Raw genomic sequence first — 17,444 nt, 5'->3', positions numbered from 1 at the left:
AATAACTCAATTATCTACCTACCTCCTTCTCCCTATCCACATGTTCTCAGGCCATGTGCTATCATGGTTATAACCAGGAGTTGAGGGAGTCAACTTGTAGTTACCAAAAGGAATATCTCAGCTCTTTAAGATATTTCTTTTATTTGGAGACCCTGGTGGGGAACTTTTCTTCAGAGGGAGAAGCAATCTTTAATAGTACTTCTTAACTGAAGAATTCTTCCTCCAGGGAGAAAGATGGTGTTTTGTCTAGAAGGCCCTGTCTCTACTTTACCCCAGCATAATATTGCAAGGCAGATGCATGTTGCTCATGCTCTGTGGGTTGCTGTGTGTGGCCTAAACAGAGGCTCTGATTTGCTGTGAGAGCAGAAGAGAATTGAGACTCTCTAGAGGAGTACATAACAGAAACATAGGGCTGGATGCCACGACTGTTGGTTAGCATTAAAGTGAAGTTTATAAAAGGAGAGGAAAAGAAGAAGGGGAAGGACACAATGAGTGTGAAAAGGGGGGAAGAAAAAGAGAAGGAAGAGGAGGAGGAGAAGGAGGACAAGGATGGAGGATGAGGAGGAGGCCACAGAAGCCATGGCTTAGCCTTTGTCTGAATGGTTTTGCCTTTCTTTCTCCAGTACCATTCAGCAGTCCTCAAGCAAGAAAGTAGAAAATGGCACATGGGAATGATCAAGGAATAGAACTGGTTTGATGAGTAGGGCCAAAATGTCAATGTGGGCTGGAGGTAATGTAACATTTACTGAGTACCTACTGAGTGCCAGCCATTCACATGTTATTTCTTATAATTCTTAAAAATGCCTGCTTGGTAAGGTGGATATTGTCAATTCCATTATAGAGATTACCAGCTTCCCTACTGGCTACAGAAGTACATCTCCTAACACTCCAAATAGCCAATTTTTGATGGAGTCATGCCAACCCTCCTAGCAGCAGTCATTGGGAAGCATGGCACAGATATCCTCTGCTTTTGAAGCCAACGGATTTCTCTTTCTCTTTACCTCATCTCCTTTCCCCAGCCTAGGACAATCTCTTTTGAGTTTGGGAGAGTAGCTCTACTCTCTTCACTATTTCTGGACCTATGCCTCTAAAATTCCTCTTCTGGAATTCAAAAGCCAGAAAGATTTGTGCAGTATTTGCCTTTCCTCCTGTCATGTGCTACCCTGTCAACAGGCACACGACCAGCTCTTGAATGGATAGAAGGAAAATGGAAAAATACAAGGAGAAAGAAAACAGATTAATATTCAAAATATTATCCCTGCCATCTATGCTGCTCTAAGCAGGGAAGATCTGATAATAATCTTAGAAGTAGGATGGCCCAAGAATGAAGAGGAAGAGATGAAATTTTGTACCTCCTTCTCAGATATTCAAAAAATTAAAAAACCTAGATAATCTTAGACACAAGTGTCATTTCAAAGAAAGAAATGTAAAAACAAGAGTTTACGTGGAATTTACTCCTCCAAAATAATTTCTAAAATCTCTGAAATAGAAATATTTTATATAGGGATGGGGCCAAGATAGCCAACTAAAAGCAGAGGTGATCAGAGGCTCCCATCAAAAGAACCAAAAAAACAAAAAAACAACAAAAGAAAACGATAACAGCGAGCCAATCCTGCACCAGCAACCAAGGTATTCAGGTTCTGTCATCAGAACTGACTAGCCAGTTGGCGTGACCCACAGAGAGGAAGGAAGAGCAGTGTGGTGCTGTAGCCCACTTGAGAGCCACACAGGGCAGGGGAGCCCCCATCCTGAGCCAGGAAAGGCAGTCAGTGAGTGTGCTACCCAGCCTGGGAAAACGTGCTTTTTTCATGGAACTGTGTAACCCATGGATTGGAAGATCCCACTTATGAGTCCACACTACTGGGGCAAGGGTCCCAACCATGGAGCTGCGTAGATTCTCAACAGCCACTAAGCTAGTATCTGCTTAAGCCTGCTGAGCTCCCAGGAGGAGGGGTGACCAGCACCACAACTGTGGCTCCCTGCTGTCTAAGCTGTTTGAGCTCCTTAGGGGAGGGGTGACAGCCAATTCTGGGACCCATAGCTGCCTAACACACTAAGCTCCCCGGGTTGGGGAAGGGCAGCAGCCATCTCTATAGCTCCAGGCTGTGCTTTTCCCCTGCTGGAGCCAGGGATGATGGACGGCTTAGTCTCAAGAGGTATCCACCGCAGCCCAACACAGGGGCTGTGGCAGACTGCTGACGGAGTGCCTCTTCAGGCCTGACCTTGACTCATCCCTCCTCACTGTGTGGGGCCTCTCTGCAGGAACTCCAACAACTTTAGCCAGGGAGTCAGGGACAGAACTCTGATCTCCCTGGGCCTGAGTCCCTAGCAAGAGGGGTGGCCACAGTCTCTGCAGACCAGCAGACTTAGTCTTTCCTCCTGCTAGTTTGGGGAATCCAGGCAGCCCAGACAAGTGGGTTTCACCCAAGTGAAGCACATCCCCTCAGTCAAAGTGCTTCATTAAACAGGTTGTGCTCTCCCTGCCACCCACTGGGGTGAGACCCTCCAACAGGGTTGTCAGACACCCTATAGAGGGTGTTTCTATTGGCATCAGGTCAGTGCCCCTTGAGGTCAGAGATCCCAGAGGAAGAAGCAGGCACCCATCTTTGCTGTTCTCCAGCTTCCTCAAGTGACATCTCCAGGCATGGGAGTGAACCAGATGAGTAGGGCCTGAACTGAACCCTCAGTGAACCGCAGTGGCCCTACAGAAGAGGGACCTGACCACTGCAAGAAAAACAAATAGAAAGCAAAAACAATAGCATCAACAACAAAAAAAATGTATACCTGATGTAAATGACGAGTTGATGGGTGCTGACAAGTTGATGGGTGCAGCACGCCAACATGGCACAGGTATACATATATAATAAACCTGCACATTATCCACATGTACCCTAGAACTTAAAGTATAATAATAATAATAAAAACTCATATATTAGTTGACAAAGAATTTCAATTTTTTAAAAGTAACAAATAATAATTAAAGATTTTGTGAAATATTTAGGTAAAAAAAAAAAAAAAGTCCCTACAAAAACCCCATCAAAGATCGATAGTAGACAAACTCATGCAGATGAGAAAGAACCAGCGGAAAAAAAAAAAAAAAAAAAAACACTGAAAACCGAAAAGGCCAGAGCGCCTCTTCTCCTCTAAATGGGCACAGAACTGGACAGAGGATGAGATGGATGAACTGACAGAAGTAGGCTTCAGAAGGTGGATAATAACAAACTCTGCTGAGCTCAAGGAGCATGTTCTAATCCAGTGCAAAGAAGCTAAGAATCTTAATTAAAGGGTACAGGAGCTGCTAACTACAATAAGCAGTTTAGAGAGGAACATAAATAACTTGAAGGAGCTGAAAAACACAGCATGAGAATGTTGTGAAGCATACACAAGCATCAATAGCCACATCAACCAAGTAGAAGAAAGGATATCAGAGTTTGAAGACCATCTTGCTGAAAAAAGCATGCAGACAAGATTGGAGAAAAAAGAATGAAAAGGAATGAACAAAACCTCTGGGAAATATGGGACTATGTAAAAAGTCCGAACATATAACTGATTGAAGTACCTGAAAGAGATGGGGAAAATGAAACCAAGTTGGAAAACACACTTCAGGATATCATCCAGGAAAACTTCCCCAACCTAGCAAGACAGGCCAACATTCGAATTCAGAAAGTACAGAGAACTCCACTAAGATAATCTACGAGAAGATCAACCCCAAGACACATAATCATCAGATTCCCCAAGGTCAAAATGAAGGAAAAAATGTTAAGGGCAGCCAGAGAGAAAGGCCAGGTCACCTACAAAGGGACTACAATCAGACTAAGAGTGGACCTCTCAGCAAAAACCCTACAAGCCAGAAAAGAGTGGGGGTCAATATTCAACATTCCTAAAGAAAATAGTTTTAAACCCAGAATTTCAAATCCAGGCAAACTAAGCTTCATAAATGAAGGAGAAATAAAATCATTTCCAGACAAGCAAATGCTGAGAGATTTTGTCATCACCAGCCTGCCTTCCAAGAGCTCCTAAATGAAGCACTAAATACGTAAAGGAAAAAACCAGTACCAGTCACTGCAAAAACAAACCAATATATAAAGACCAATGACACTATGAAGAAACTGCATCAACAAGGGTGCAAAATAACCAGATAGCATCGTGATGGCAGGATGCAATTTACACATAACAATATTAACCTTAAATGTAAATGGGCTAAATGCCCTGATAAAAGACACAGACTGGTAAACTGGATAAAGAGTCAAGACCCATCAGTGTGCTGTATTCAGGAGGCTCATTTCATGTGCAAAGACACACATAGGCTCAAAATAAAGGGATGGAGGAATATTTACCAAGCAAATGGATAGCAAAAAAAAGCAGGGGTTGCAATTCTAGTCTCTGACAAAACAGACTTTAAACCAACAGAGATCAAAAAAGACAGAAGGGCAGTACATAATGGTAAAGGAATCAATTCAATAAGAAGAGCTAACTATCCTAAATATAAATGCACCCAACACAGGAGGACCCAGATTCATAATACAAATTCTTAGAGACCTATAAAGAGACTTAGACTCCCACACAATAATAGTGGGAGACTTTAATACCCCACTGTCAATATTAGACAGATGAACGAGACAGAAAATTAACAAGGATATTCAGGACTTAAACTCAGCTCTGGATCAAGTGGACCTAATAGACATCTACAGAACTCTCCACCCCAAGTCAACCACATGGCACTTATTCTAAAATCAACCACACAATTGGAAGTAAAACACTCCTCAGCAAATGCAAAAGAATGGAAATCATAACAGTCTCTTAGACCACAGTGCAATCAAATTAGAACTCAGGATTAAGAAATTCACTCAGAAATCACAGAACCACATGGAATTTGAACAACCTGCTCCTGAATGACTCCTGAGTTGTAGAGGACTATGTGCTCGCAAAGGAGATGTTCCGGATAAGTCCTGCTCTTACAAACAAAGCAGGGCATTCCTTCCCTGCAAACAGGGAGGACAAAGGAGCCAGCTGCAAACAGCAGGCCCTGGGGGCTGATTTATGTGTAAACATCTCGAAACTCCAGAAAATCAGGGAACGGTCAGAAAAACAATAATGTGTCTTGTGACTTGGCAACATTCCACAAACGACTGTATAAAATAAAGCAGAGTGTGTCGTTCGGGGCGGCCGCCATGTTTGTCTCGTCCTGTGTTGTCTTGTGTGTTCATTCCTTTGTTTAGGAAACACACGGACCCCAACATCTGGCACAGCGAGCAGGGTCCGTGGCTCCACGAGAGCAAGGAACTGGAGGCGGAACACCCCAGGCAGGTAAATAAAGAAAGGGGGACCCACGGGAAAATTATGGGGAATTCCACCTCTCTGGCCTCTGAATATTTGCAGTTACTCCAGGGACTGATGTCTATAGGAGTAGAAGTAAAAGAAAAGACTTTGAAGCGATTGTTTGCCCCTGTTGAACAACATTGTTATTGGTTTCAATATCAAACCAAAGTGCAGTTAAATTGAAAGGAATAGTTACAAGTGGTTAAAGTCCTGTGTCAAGCTCATCAGTGAGGGCAAACGATGCCTCTGACTTTGTGGACTTTGTGTAGTTCCATTACTCAGGCATTAGAGTTACTTGAAACTGACTCAGAGCATGGCGATACTGCCACAGGAGGTAAGGCATCTGAAGCTTTAGAGAGGAATGATCCTAGAGCGAAACATATTTACGCCCTGGTTGCTGAGGACAAGGAATTGGAAGAAGAGCTAATGCCTCCTTCATCTGAAGGAAATTCTGATTTGCAGTGTAATTTAGAGATGTTACAACAGTTGTTAAAATTGCAAGGCGCTGCTGCTCCTGTTTCTCCTATTTCTCCGCCACGAGCCTTCCCTGTTACCTTCCCTTCTGCTCCTTTGGAAAAAGATTTCCCTTTGCCTCTACCTCCAACCTCTTTGCCTATGTCAGGTCAGGTTTTCTCTGTGCCTTTTCCTCCTGTAGGAGAAAAGAAGGAATCGAAGGAAAAGGATGATTTCGAGGAATTAAATCTATTCCCAATAACACGGGCTGCTTTCGGCCCCAATGCTCAGTTCCCAAACGGTGGCCAGAATGTGACTTTTACAGCCCTACAATTTAAATTTTTGAAAGAAATGAAAGCTGCAACAAAAATTATTAAGAACTTTAAAGGCCAGTGGAGCTAATTTAGATGAGTATATTCGGGCTTGTGCAGGCATTGGAGGAGCTATTTACAATGCTCAATTGTTCGCTGGAGCACTTTCTAAGGCCTTACAGAGTAATTCTAAACAAGGTGTATGTTTTCAATGCGGGAAACCAGGTCATTTTAAGAAAGAATGCCCAAAAAAAGTGGGCTTCCCGACTACTAAAGAGACAAAGTTACCTTCTGGGGAGTGCAAACGATGTGGAAAAAGTCGACATTGGACAAATGAATGTCGTTCAAAAACTGATAAGAGTGGAAATTTATTGTCACCCCCCCGGGAAACGGGAACCGGGGCCCGCAGGCTTGGGGCCCCAACAATTACAATGCAGGCCTACCACAATACCTTATTATGGTACAAGTCTCACAATTTAAGTGCCTAGAAGCAGGGGAATGTATTGCACAATTGCTTTTATTGCCTTTTTTTCCTTTCCTATCTAGAGATGTGTCTCGTTAAGGAGGTTTTGGTAGTACTGGGAAAACTGTTTTCTGGGAAACTTTAGTTTCTGATCAAAAACCTTTATGTTCATTGCAAATTAATGGGATACTTTTTGAGGGATTAGTCGACACAGGAGCGGATGTATCTGTTATATGCTTGGCTCAATGGCCTGATCATTGGAAAAAGAAACAAGTATCGGTTACTCTATCCGGCCTAGGTACTGCTTCTATAGTCTACCAAAGTGTCGAGCCCCTGAGCTGTGTAGGATCTGAAGGACAAGGAAAAGTGTTCTTTTATATTGTTTCCATTAATATTAACCTTTGGGGCTGTGATCTTTTACAACAATTTGGTGCCTTTTTAAGCATTCCTCATATTTCTTCCACTGCCAAAACTATGATGTTCAAAATGGGCTACAATCCTTTAAACTCTTAGCCACTGTCCACAAGCCTCAAACTTTACAATTGAAGTGGAGAACTATAACTCCTGTTGGGGTGGAACAGTGGCCATTATCTAAAGAAAAACTTAAGGCTTTAAAGAATTAAGTCAAGGAACAATTGGCCGAGGGGCATATTGAACCAAGTACTTCTGCATGGAATTCCCCTGTGTTTGTCATTAAATTAAAAAAAAAAAAAGGAAAATGGCACTTATTAACTGATCTTAGAGCTGTAAATGCTTGTATTCAACCTATGGGGACTTTACAACCTGGGCTTCCTAATCCAGCTCTTATCCCACAAAATTGGAAATTAATGGTTATAGATCTTAAAGATTGTTTTTTTACTATCCCGTTACAACCCCAAGATTGTGAAAAATTTGCCTTTACTGTTCCCGAATATAATAATGGACAGCCTACTCAAAGATATCAATGGAAAGTTCTTCCTCAAGGTATGCTTAATAGTCCTACCTTATGTCAAGAGTTTGTTCATAGAGCCTTAGTCCTGTTAGATGTCAATTCCCTACTGTGTTAATATACCATTATATGGATGATATTCTATTAGCAACTCCTGATGAAGTCCTACAAGGTCAAGTTTTTCAGGTCTTACAACAACAATTAACTCAATATAATTTACATATTTCTTCTGAGAAAATACAGACTCAATTTCCCATTCAATATTTGGGATACCTTTTAGCAGAAAAGCATATTCGGTCACAAAAAGTTCAAATTCGAAGAGATCAACTTTAACCCTTAATGATTTTCAAAAACTGTTAGGAGACATAAATTGGCTTTGCCCCATCTTAGGCATCCCTACTTACAAATTGGAATATCTATTTGCTACCTTGGAAGGAGATTCAGATTTAAATAGTTCTTGTCAATTATCCCCTGTAGCAGAAAAAAAAAAAAATTGTCATTTGTAGAAAATAGAATTAGTGAAGCTCACCTTGATTATATTGCACCCAATCTTCCACTTTCGTTGTGTCTTTTCATACTCCCCATTCGCAATAGCCGTTTTACACCAAGATAATAATATTCTGGAGTGGCTGTTTTTGGCTAATAAAGCCATTAAAAAAATTCACCCATATATTGATAAATTGGCTGAATTAATTATTAAAGGATGACATCGAGCTCATCAGTTGCTTGGTGCTGACCCTATAAAAATTATTACCTGATTATCTAATCAATACATTGAATCTCTATTGAAAACTCATGAGGGTTGGCAAGTGGCTTGCACTGAGTATTCTGGTTCTTTTTCTCAGCATTATCCTAGTAATAAATTATTTGCTTTTCTGCAACAATATTCTTTATTGCCATATAATCCTATCTCTTACACTCCGGTTAAAGGTCCTACCTTTTTTACTGATGCTTCCAGCAATGGAAAAGCTGGATACTAGACATCAGATAATTCAAAATTTCTCACTACCCATTTGAATCAGTACAACAAGAAGAACTTTTTGCCATTCTTATGGTTCTACAAGATTGGCCTCAAACCCCTTGTAATATAGTTAGTGATTCCCAATACGCTGTATACGTAACTAAACATATATCTCAAACTTCTTTACCATTATTTCCTCAAATTCCTTTACAAAAATTATTTTCTTTATTATTTATAGCTCTTACTTCTTGCACTGCCCCCCTTTTCATCACTCATATTCGCTCCCATTCGTCTTTGCCAGGACCTTTAACTTTTGGGAATAACCAGATTGATTCCTTACTTATTGGAAGTGTCCAACGGGCTCAGGATGAGCACCAACTACATCATACTAATAGTTTAGGATTACAATGGCGATTTTCTATAACATGCCGTCAAGCCTGAGCTATTGTCAAAGCCTGCCCATCTTGTGCTTCTATTATTGCACCTTTTTTAAGTCCAGGTATTAATTCTCGAGGCACTCAACAAAATCACATTTGGCAAATAGATGTAACTTATGTTCCTTCTTTTGGTCGTTTAAAATATGTTCATCATACAATTGATACCTGGTCACATTTCCAATGGGCTACACCATTGCCTTCTGAAAAGGCTGACTCTGTTATTACTCATTTACTTACTTGCTTTGCGGTTATGGGAGTTCCTGCTGAACTAAAAACTGATAGTGCCCCTGCTTATTGCTCTCGCAAATTGGCTGCCTTCCTTTATTTATACCATATTCGTCATTCCACTGGTATTCCATTTAACAGTCAAGGTCAAGCAATTATTGAAAGAGCCAATGCTACCTTAAAATGACAACTTTTAAAACAAAAAGGGGGAGATGGGCGAGATTCCCCAAAATATCAAATTCTGAAAGCCCTTTTTACTTTAAATTTTCTCAACCATTGGCGCCAATTACAGCAGTCTGCAGTGGTGAAACATTTTCAACAGTCTTTAGAAAAGCCGCAAAACAGTAATCTGTGGGTGTATTATCCTTCATTACAAGGGCAATATTTAAAAGGAAAAGTTTACAATGGGGCCGAGGCTATGCTCTTGTCCGTACAGGTGCCGGAGACGAGTGGTTTCCATCTCGACGGTTGAAACAGTGCCATGGCGAAGAGGAGCTGATCCGAAGAGTTCCTCAAGGAATTTCAGGAGCTGAATCTGAGCGCTCAGAGAACACTCACCTTCGGGACTCGACGTGCAGAGCCCCCGACATGGGGTCAACTGAAAAAGCTTACTCAGAAAGCTGAAGGGGTTGTTCAACAAGCTGGGAAGCCCAAAACCCCACTGACTTTATTCCTGGCTATGCTGTCCGTAGTAAATTGTCAGGTAACGGCTGGAGAATTTACATACCGGGCTTATATTCCTTTTCCACCCTTATATCAAGGTATGGCCTGGGGAGACAGAAAAGTCCCAGTACTTACTAATGATACTGCTTGGATGCCATCGCCTTTTTTAAACCAGGATCCTGAATTAGACACTGGCACAGTAAATAGTTCATATCAATTTGGGGTTGAAGGGTTACCTATATGTCTTGGGAGTAGTCCACATTGTCTGCATCTTTCTCATGAGGCTTGGGCTCTTCGCTATAACCATAGTCATATCTCTGCCTTTACTATGCTTATTGTGGCTCAAAGTTTTAAGTATAATCATACTGCAGTACCTAATGAAACTCTGCCAAGTACATTATCTTTATGCCCTATCCCTGATGTGTCCGGAGGTGTTTCCCAACTAGAGTGGACTAGATGTAGAAGTAGTGGGCCACAATTGTTGTTAGAAGTAAAAGAGAAGAGTCGTAAATATCTTGTTACAGATTGGAGTGTACATGGAGATTTTCAAACTAAATTCAGCCATGTCAACCTGCATTGGCATAAAGGTAATCACAGCATCGCTGCAGATGGCAATGAAACTATTATTTGGAATGATGTGGTTTATCACCCCCTATGCCGCATTTGGCTAATACCTCACAAATACAAAGTCATATTTGGAACTTGCTAGCTGCTGGTAAACCAATGTTCACTTTCACGGGAAACATGTCCTTAAATCTTACTACTAATATTGCTAATCCTTTCCATATATCTTTGCATCGAAATAGTTCTAGATATGCTATTGCATGTGTAAGAAAACCTTATTTGTTGTTAACAGGAATTTTTAAATGGGATAATTATACACGGGTAGTTAACCGTATGGACAATTGTACATTCTTAAGTTGTATAAATACTACTTGGTGGAATAATAATTGGAATGAGTCTCATTCCGATTTATATATACTAAGAGCCAGAAAAGAAACCTGGCTACCTGTGAACTTAACACATGCCTGGAGTGAATCTGCTGGGGTTACTCAAATTTACAAAGTAATGCAAGATCTTGTCAACTGCAGCCAGAGAGTGGTTGGGGTTGTCGTAGCAGCGGTGGTGGGACTTGTAGCAATTGCTTCCACTGCCGCTGTTGCTGGACTAGCTCTACCCCAGAGTATACAAAATGCAGAATTCGTACAACAATGGCATGAACAATTTCATTTGTTGTGGCAACAACAACGAGACATAGATGCTCATCTGACCGAACAAGTGGATAACTTGGAACAATTGGTTTCTTGGATAGGAGATCAGCTAACAGTGTTGAATACTCGAGCTTTGTTAAAATGTGATTGGAATACTACCCAATTTTGTATTACTCCTGTTCCTTTTAACAGCACTGTACATAATTGGACTGAGATAAAGAGACTTTTAATTGGTCATAATAATCTTTCCCTAGAAATACAAGAATTAACACAAAACATTTCTGAAACATTTCACAATCAGTTACCATTGCTTACGGGTGCAGATTTGATGACTGGTATTGCACAAAGTTTGATGTCTTTGAACCCTATGAGCCCTGTAAAAACTTTGCTGACTTCTGTTTCTAGTAATGTATTGATTGTTGTTCTTGCATTTGTCATTTTCACAGTCTGCTGGAGACGGTGCCAAAGGGCAAACACCGAATCCCAGTGAGCCCAACATGTAATGATGGTTTTGAAAGAAATTCAAACTTGTAAATAAAGAAAGGGGGAGATGTAGAGGACTACGTGCTCACAAACAAGACGTTCCCGATAAGTCCTACTCTTGCAAACGAAGCAGGGCGTTCCTTCCCTGCAAACAGGGAGGACAAAGGAGCCAGCTGCAAACAGCAGGCCCTGGGGGCTGATTTATGTGTAAACATCTTGAAAATCCAGAAAGTCAGGGAACGGTCAGAAAAACAACAATGTGTCTTGTGACTTGGCAACATTCCACAAACGACTGTATAAAATAAAGCAAAGTGTGTCATTCGGGGTGGCCGCCATGTTTGTCTCATCCTGTGTTGTCTTGTGTGTTCATTCCTTTGTTTAGGAAACACGTGGACGCCAACACTGAGTAAATAATGAAATTAAGGAATAAATAAAGAAGTTCTTTGAAACCAGTGAGAACAAAGAGACGAGACAATCTACCACAATCTCTGGGACACAGCTAAAGCAGAGGGACATTTATAGCACTAAATGCCAACATCAGAAAGCTGGAAAGATGTCAAAATCAACACCCTAACGTCACAGTTAAAAGAGCTAGAGAAGCAAGAGCAAACAAATCCAAAAGCTAGCAGAAGACAAGAAATAACTAAGATCAGAGCAGATAGACACATGAAAAACACTTAAAAAAAAATCAATGAATCCAAGAGCTGGTTTTTAGAAAAAAATTAACAAAATAGATAGATTACTTAGACTAATAAAGAAGAAAAGAGAGAAGAATCAAATAGACACAATAAAAAATGATAAAGGGGATATCATCACTGACCCCACAGAAATGCAAACTACCAACAGAAAATGCTATAGCCACCTCTACACAAACAAACTTGAAAATCTAGAAGAAGATAAATTCCTGGACACATATACCCTCCCAAGACTAAACCAGGAAGAAGGTGAATCCCTGAATAGACCAATAGCAAGTACTGAAATTTAGGCAGTAATTAATAGCCTCCCAACCAAAAAAGGCCTAGGACCAGACAGATTCACAGCTGAATTCTACCAGAGGTGCAAAGAAGAGCTGGTACCAGTCCTTCTGAAACTATTCTAAACAGCTGAAAAGGAGGGATTTCTCCCTAGCTCATTTTGTGAGGCCAGCATCATCCTGACACCAGAACCTGACAGAGACACAACAAAAAAAGAAACCTTCAGGCCAAGATCGATGCAAATATCCTCAATAAAATGCTGGCAAACTAAATCCAGCAGCACATCAAGAAACTTATCCACCACGATCAAGTCAGCTTCATCCCTGGGATGCAGGGCTGGTTCAACATATGTAACTCAATAAACATAATCCATCACATAAACAGAACCACTGACAAAAATCACATGATAATCTCAATAGATGCAGAAAACCCCTTTGATAAAAATCAACATCTCTTCATGTTAGAAACTCTCAATAAAATAGGTATTGATGGAACATATCTCAAAATAATGAGTTATATATTACAAACCTACAGCCAATATCATACTGAATGGGCAAAAGCTGGAAGCATTGCCTTTGAAAACTGGCCAAGGCAAGGATGCCCTCTCTCACCACTCATATTTAACATAGTATTGGAAGTTCTGGAGAGCCAATCAGACAAGAGAAAGAAATAAAGAGTATTCAAATAGGAAGAGAGGAAGTCAAGTTGTCTCTGTTTGCAGATGACATGATTCTGTATTTAGAAAACCCCATCATCTCAGTCCAAAAACTCCTTAAGCTGATAAACAACTTCAGCAAAGTCTCAGGAGACAAAATCAAAGTGCAAAAATCACAAGCATTCCTATACACCAACAGACAACAGTCAAATCATGAATGAACTCCTATTTGCAATTGCTGCAAAGAGAATAAAATACCTAGGGATACAGCTAACAAGGGATGTGAAGGACCTCTTCAAGGAGAACTACAAACCACTGCTCAAGAAAATCAGAGAGGACACAAACAAATGGAAAAACATTCCATCCTCATGGATAGGAAGAATCAATACTGTGAAAATGGCCACATTACCCAAAGTAATTTATAGATTCAATGCTATCCCCATCAAACTACCATTGACATTTTTCACAGAGTTAGAAAAAACTACTTTAAATTTCATATGGAACTGAAAAACAGCCCAGATAGCCAAGGCAATCCTAAAAAGAACAAAGCTGGAGGCATCATGCTACCTGACTTCAAACTATACTACAAGGCTACAGTATTTAAAACAGCATGGTACTTGTCCCATAACAGACATAAAGACCAACGGAACAGAACAGAGACCTCAGATATAACATCACACATCTACGACCATCCGATCTTTGATAAACTGGACAACACAAGCAATGGGTAAAGGATTCCCTATTTAATGTATTGTGCTGGAAAAACTGGCTAGCCATATGCAGAAAACTGAAACTTGACCTCTTCCTTACACCTTATACAAACATTAACTCAAGATGGATTAAAGACCTCAATGTAAAACCCCAAACCATAAGAACCCTAGAAGAAAACCTAGGCAATATCATTCAGGACATAGGCATGGGCAAAGACTTCATGACAAAAATGCCAAAAGCAACTGCAACCAAAGACAAAATTGACAAATGGGATCTAATTAAACTAAAGAGCTTCTACCCAGCAAGAGAAACTATAATTAGAGCAAACAGGCAACGTACAGAATGGGAGAAAAGTTTTGCAATCTACCCATCTAACAAAGGTCTAATATCCAGAATCTACAAAGAACTTAAACAAATTTACAAGAAAAAAACAACCCCATAAAAATTGGGCAAAGGATATGAACAGACGCTTCTCAAAAGAAGACATTTATGTGGCGAACAAATAAATGAAAAAAAGCTCAACATCATTGATCATTAGAGAAATGCAAATCAAAACCACAATGAGATACCATCTCATGTCAGTCAGAATGGCGATTATTAAAAAAGTCCAGAAACAAAAGATGCTGGCGAGGCTGTGGATAAATAGGAACGTTTTTACACTGTTAGTGGGAATGTAAGTTAGTTCAACCATTGTGGAAGATGGCGTGGCAATTCCTCAAGGATCTAGAACCAGAAATACCATTTGACCTAGCCATCCCATTACTGGGTATACACCCAAAGGAATATAAATAATTCTACTATAAAGACATATGCACATGTATGTTTATTGCAGCACTATTTACAATAGCAAAGACATGGAACCAACCCAAATGCCCATTAATGATAGACTAAATAAAGAAAATATGGTACAGACACAATATAGAATAATATGAAGCCTTAAAAGGAATGAAATCATGTCCTTTGCAGTGACATGGGTGAAAGTGGAAGCCATTATCCTCAGCAAACTAACCCAGGAACAAAAAACAAAACACCGCATGTTCTCACTCATAAGTCGGAGTTGAACAATGAGAACACATGGACACAGGAAGGGGAGCAACACACACTAGGGCCAGTCGGAGGGGTGGGGAAGCGAGGGGAGGGAGAGCATTAGCATAAATAGCTAATGCATGCTAGGCTTGAAACCTAGATGATGGATTTGATAGGTGCAGCATGCCACCATGACACACACAGACCTATGTAACAAACCTACATATCTTGCACTTGTATCCTGGAACTTAAATTAAAAACAAAAGAAATATTTTATGTAAAACTGTTTTATAATCATATACAAATAACCACAATGAAAACAATACTGACATTAATAGAGCTTTGTCATAAAATGCTTTCAGTTTCTTATATGTATAGCTTCCCATAGTCCTCAAAACAATCCAGTAAGGTAGATATTTCTGTGTTTCAGTGGAGGAGGTTATGAGGTTATGAGACTTTCTCAAATTCATGTAGTTAGTGTAGGCTAAACTCAGGATCTGATTCCAAATCCGACCATCTTTCCAGTATCTTATGCTGCCTCCAAGCTGTTTTCACTGAGGCTAGGAAGCATAGTAAACTCTAAGATACAAAAAACCAGCTGAATTTTTGCCTTGAGAAAACACTACCATATTGATTAGAAAAAGGAAAAAGCTGGAGCACCTTCTTTGCTTGTTAGCTTCCTCTCACAGTCTTGAGCCCTTCAATGCTTATTGTAAGACAATGTGCTGGATGCAGGTATCAAAAGGTGACTGGCTCAGGGCCTCTGCTACAAGACAACCACAATGAAGCCCAGGAGACAGAAATGTGGACAAGGACATACCAAAGTTTCTGTGTGCAGTAACAGATTGTTAGTTTGTACCAGTAGTACAGAAAGAGGACCTCAGTAAGAGGAGCAGTTAGGTCTGCCTTATGGTGTTAGAAGAAGGAATACAGATTAAGAAAACCTTCATATTGTCTATGATGTTGAATATGAGATTGAAAGAAGGGTAAGATTTTGCCAGGAGGTGCAGCCCAGGCAAAGAATAGCGTGAGCAAAGCAAGGAAGAGTCAAAATGAGCTGTTCACAGAAGTCCAGTATGGCTGGATGTCAGGGAACAAGTAAGGAAATGGTAGGAGGTCAGGCTGGTCAGATCACCAGGAGCTGCCCTGTGTTGCCTTTACAAGTCTGGCCTTTACCCTTAACAATAAGGTACAAGTCCAGGTCCTATTTACCTTTGTATGATTAGCACCCAGCATAACATTGTAAAATATAGCCAGCTCGCCCTCCACGTATGTTTGTTGAATTTATTCCGTCTTTAAACACACACAAGAGATTCTCAGGCTCAGATTTGCGTTTTAGGATCTGGCTATGGAAAAGATGAAAGATATTGGTGAAAATAAGCTGGCAAGAGATTACTACAGAGACATGGGAAGCTTTGAAATATAGGAATTAAAAAAAAAAAAAAGGCCCACTTTAGAAACACTGTTGATGTGCTCAAGAGAAAGAGGAGAATGCCAAACTTTTAATTGCAGTAATGAATGCCATTGTCCAAGATGAGGAACGTGGCAGAGGACTTTCAATGCTGCTGGTGGTAAATATATTCCAGTCCTCCTGAATATGTCTCAAATAACTTGAATACTCATCATTGATATTAACAGCCCTGTATTCATAAGAAAATTAAGACCAAATAAATCATTAATGCCCTACTTGGCTAAAAGTCTCTGGACAGGCAATTCAGAACATTTCTAATTTGGTATGTTGAAAATTGGAAACTAGTCCTTCATGACACTATAATCAGGAGATCCTCATAGGCATTGAATAGTTTGCTCTGCTATATGTGGGAATTAAGTCCTTAAATAATGTTCTATTATCTAAAGGAACATTATAAAAAGAATGAGAAAACGATTGTTAGTGACATTCAAAGTACCGTTATTGTATTTTCTCCACATCTGCACCCTACATCTCAAAGAAAATCCAAAAAATCTATAATTAAATAGGAAATATCCTGAGCCCATAAGTAGAACAGTATATAGTTTACAGAAAAATATTTTAAAATCAGATCTAGAAAAAGAGCTACCATGATCCTACAGAGGAAAATCAATTATTCTTCTTAAACCAATTTATAGGCTTAATGGAATTCGAATAAAAAATCCCAGCAGATATTTTTGAAGCTTTACAAAACCATTCTAACATTAATTTGGAAGAAGCCAAGAAAATTTTGAAAACTTGGAATAATGAAGGGGCATTTATTGGATCTACCATATATTATCATGAAATTTGTAATGATTAAAACATTCAAGATTTAGTAAGGAGATCTATGGAATTAAATTTAAAATACTATATAAGAAGTTATTACATAAAAAGGAATTCAGTGTCTGAAAAATTGAAGCATTCTGAAATGTGCTATGTGATTTGTTGTCTATTTGGGAAAAAAATTAAAATCAGATCCTCACCTAATATTCTGTATAAGAAATCAAAATATTAAAATGTAGTTTAGTTTCATTATATTTAAAAAATTTCAGGCCAGGCACGGTGGCTCATGCTTGTAATCCCAGCACATTGGGAGGCTGAGGCAGGTGGATCACGAGGTCAGGAGATCGAGACCATCCTGGCCAACATGGTGAAACCCTGTCTCTACTAAAAA

The 17,444-nt window shown here is 39.9% G+C and overlaps 1 protein-coding gene across 9 annotated transcripts in view; it reads right to left on the bottom strand.

Annotated features, from left to right (window-relative positions):
• Positions 1-17,444, bottom strand: part of LOC105478425 (heparanase 2 (inactive)) — an 870,370-nt gene that overhangs the window by 235,347 nt on the left and 617,579 nt on the right. The gene's annotated exons all lie outside the window — the stretch shown is intronic.

Source organism: Macaca nemestrina, chromosome 9 (assembly GCF_043159975.1).
Source record: "Macaca nemestrina isolate mMacNem1 chromosome 9, mMacNem.hap1, whole genome shotgun sequence".
Lineage (NCBI taxonomy): Eukaryota > Metazoa > Chordata > Mammalia > Primates > Cercopithecidae > Macaca > Macaca nemestrina.
Note: the sequence above shows the minus strand (reverse complement) of the source record. Positions and strands in the feature narration are given on the sequence as shown.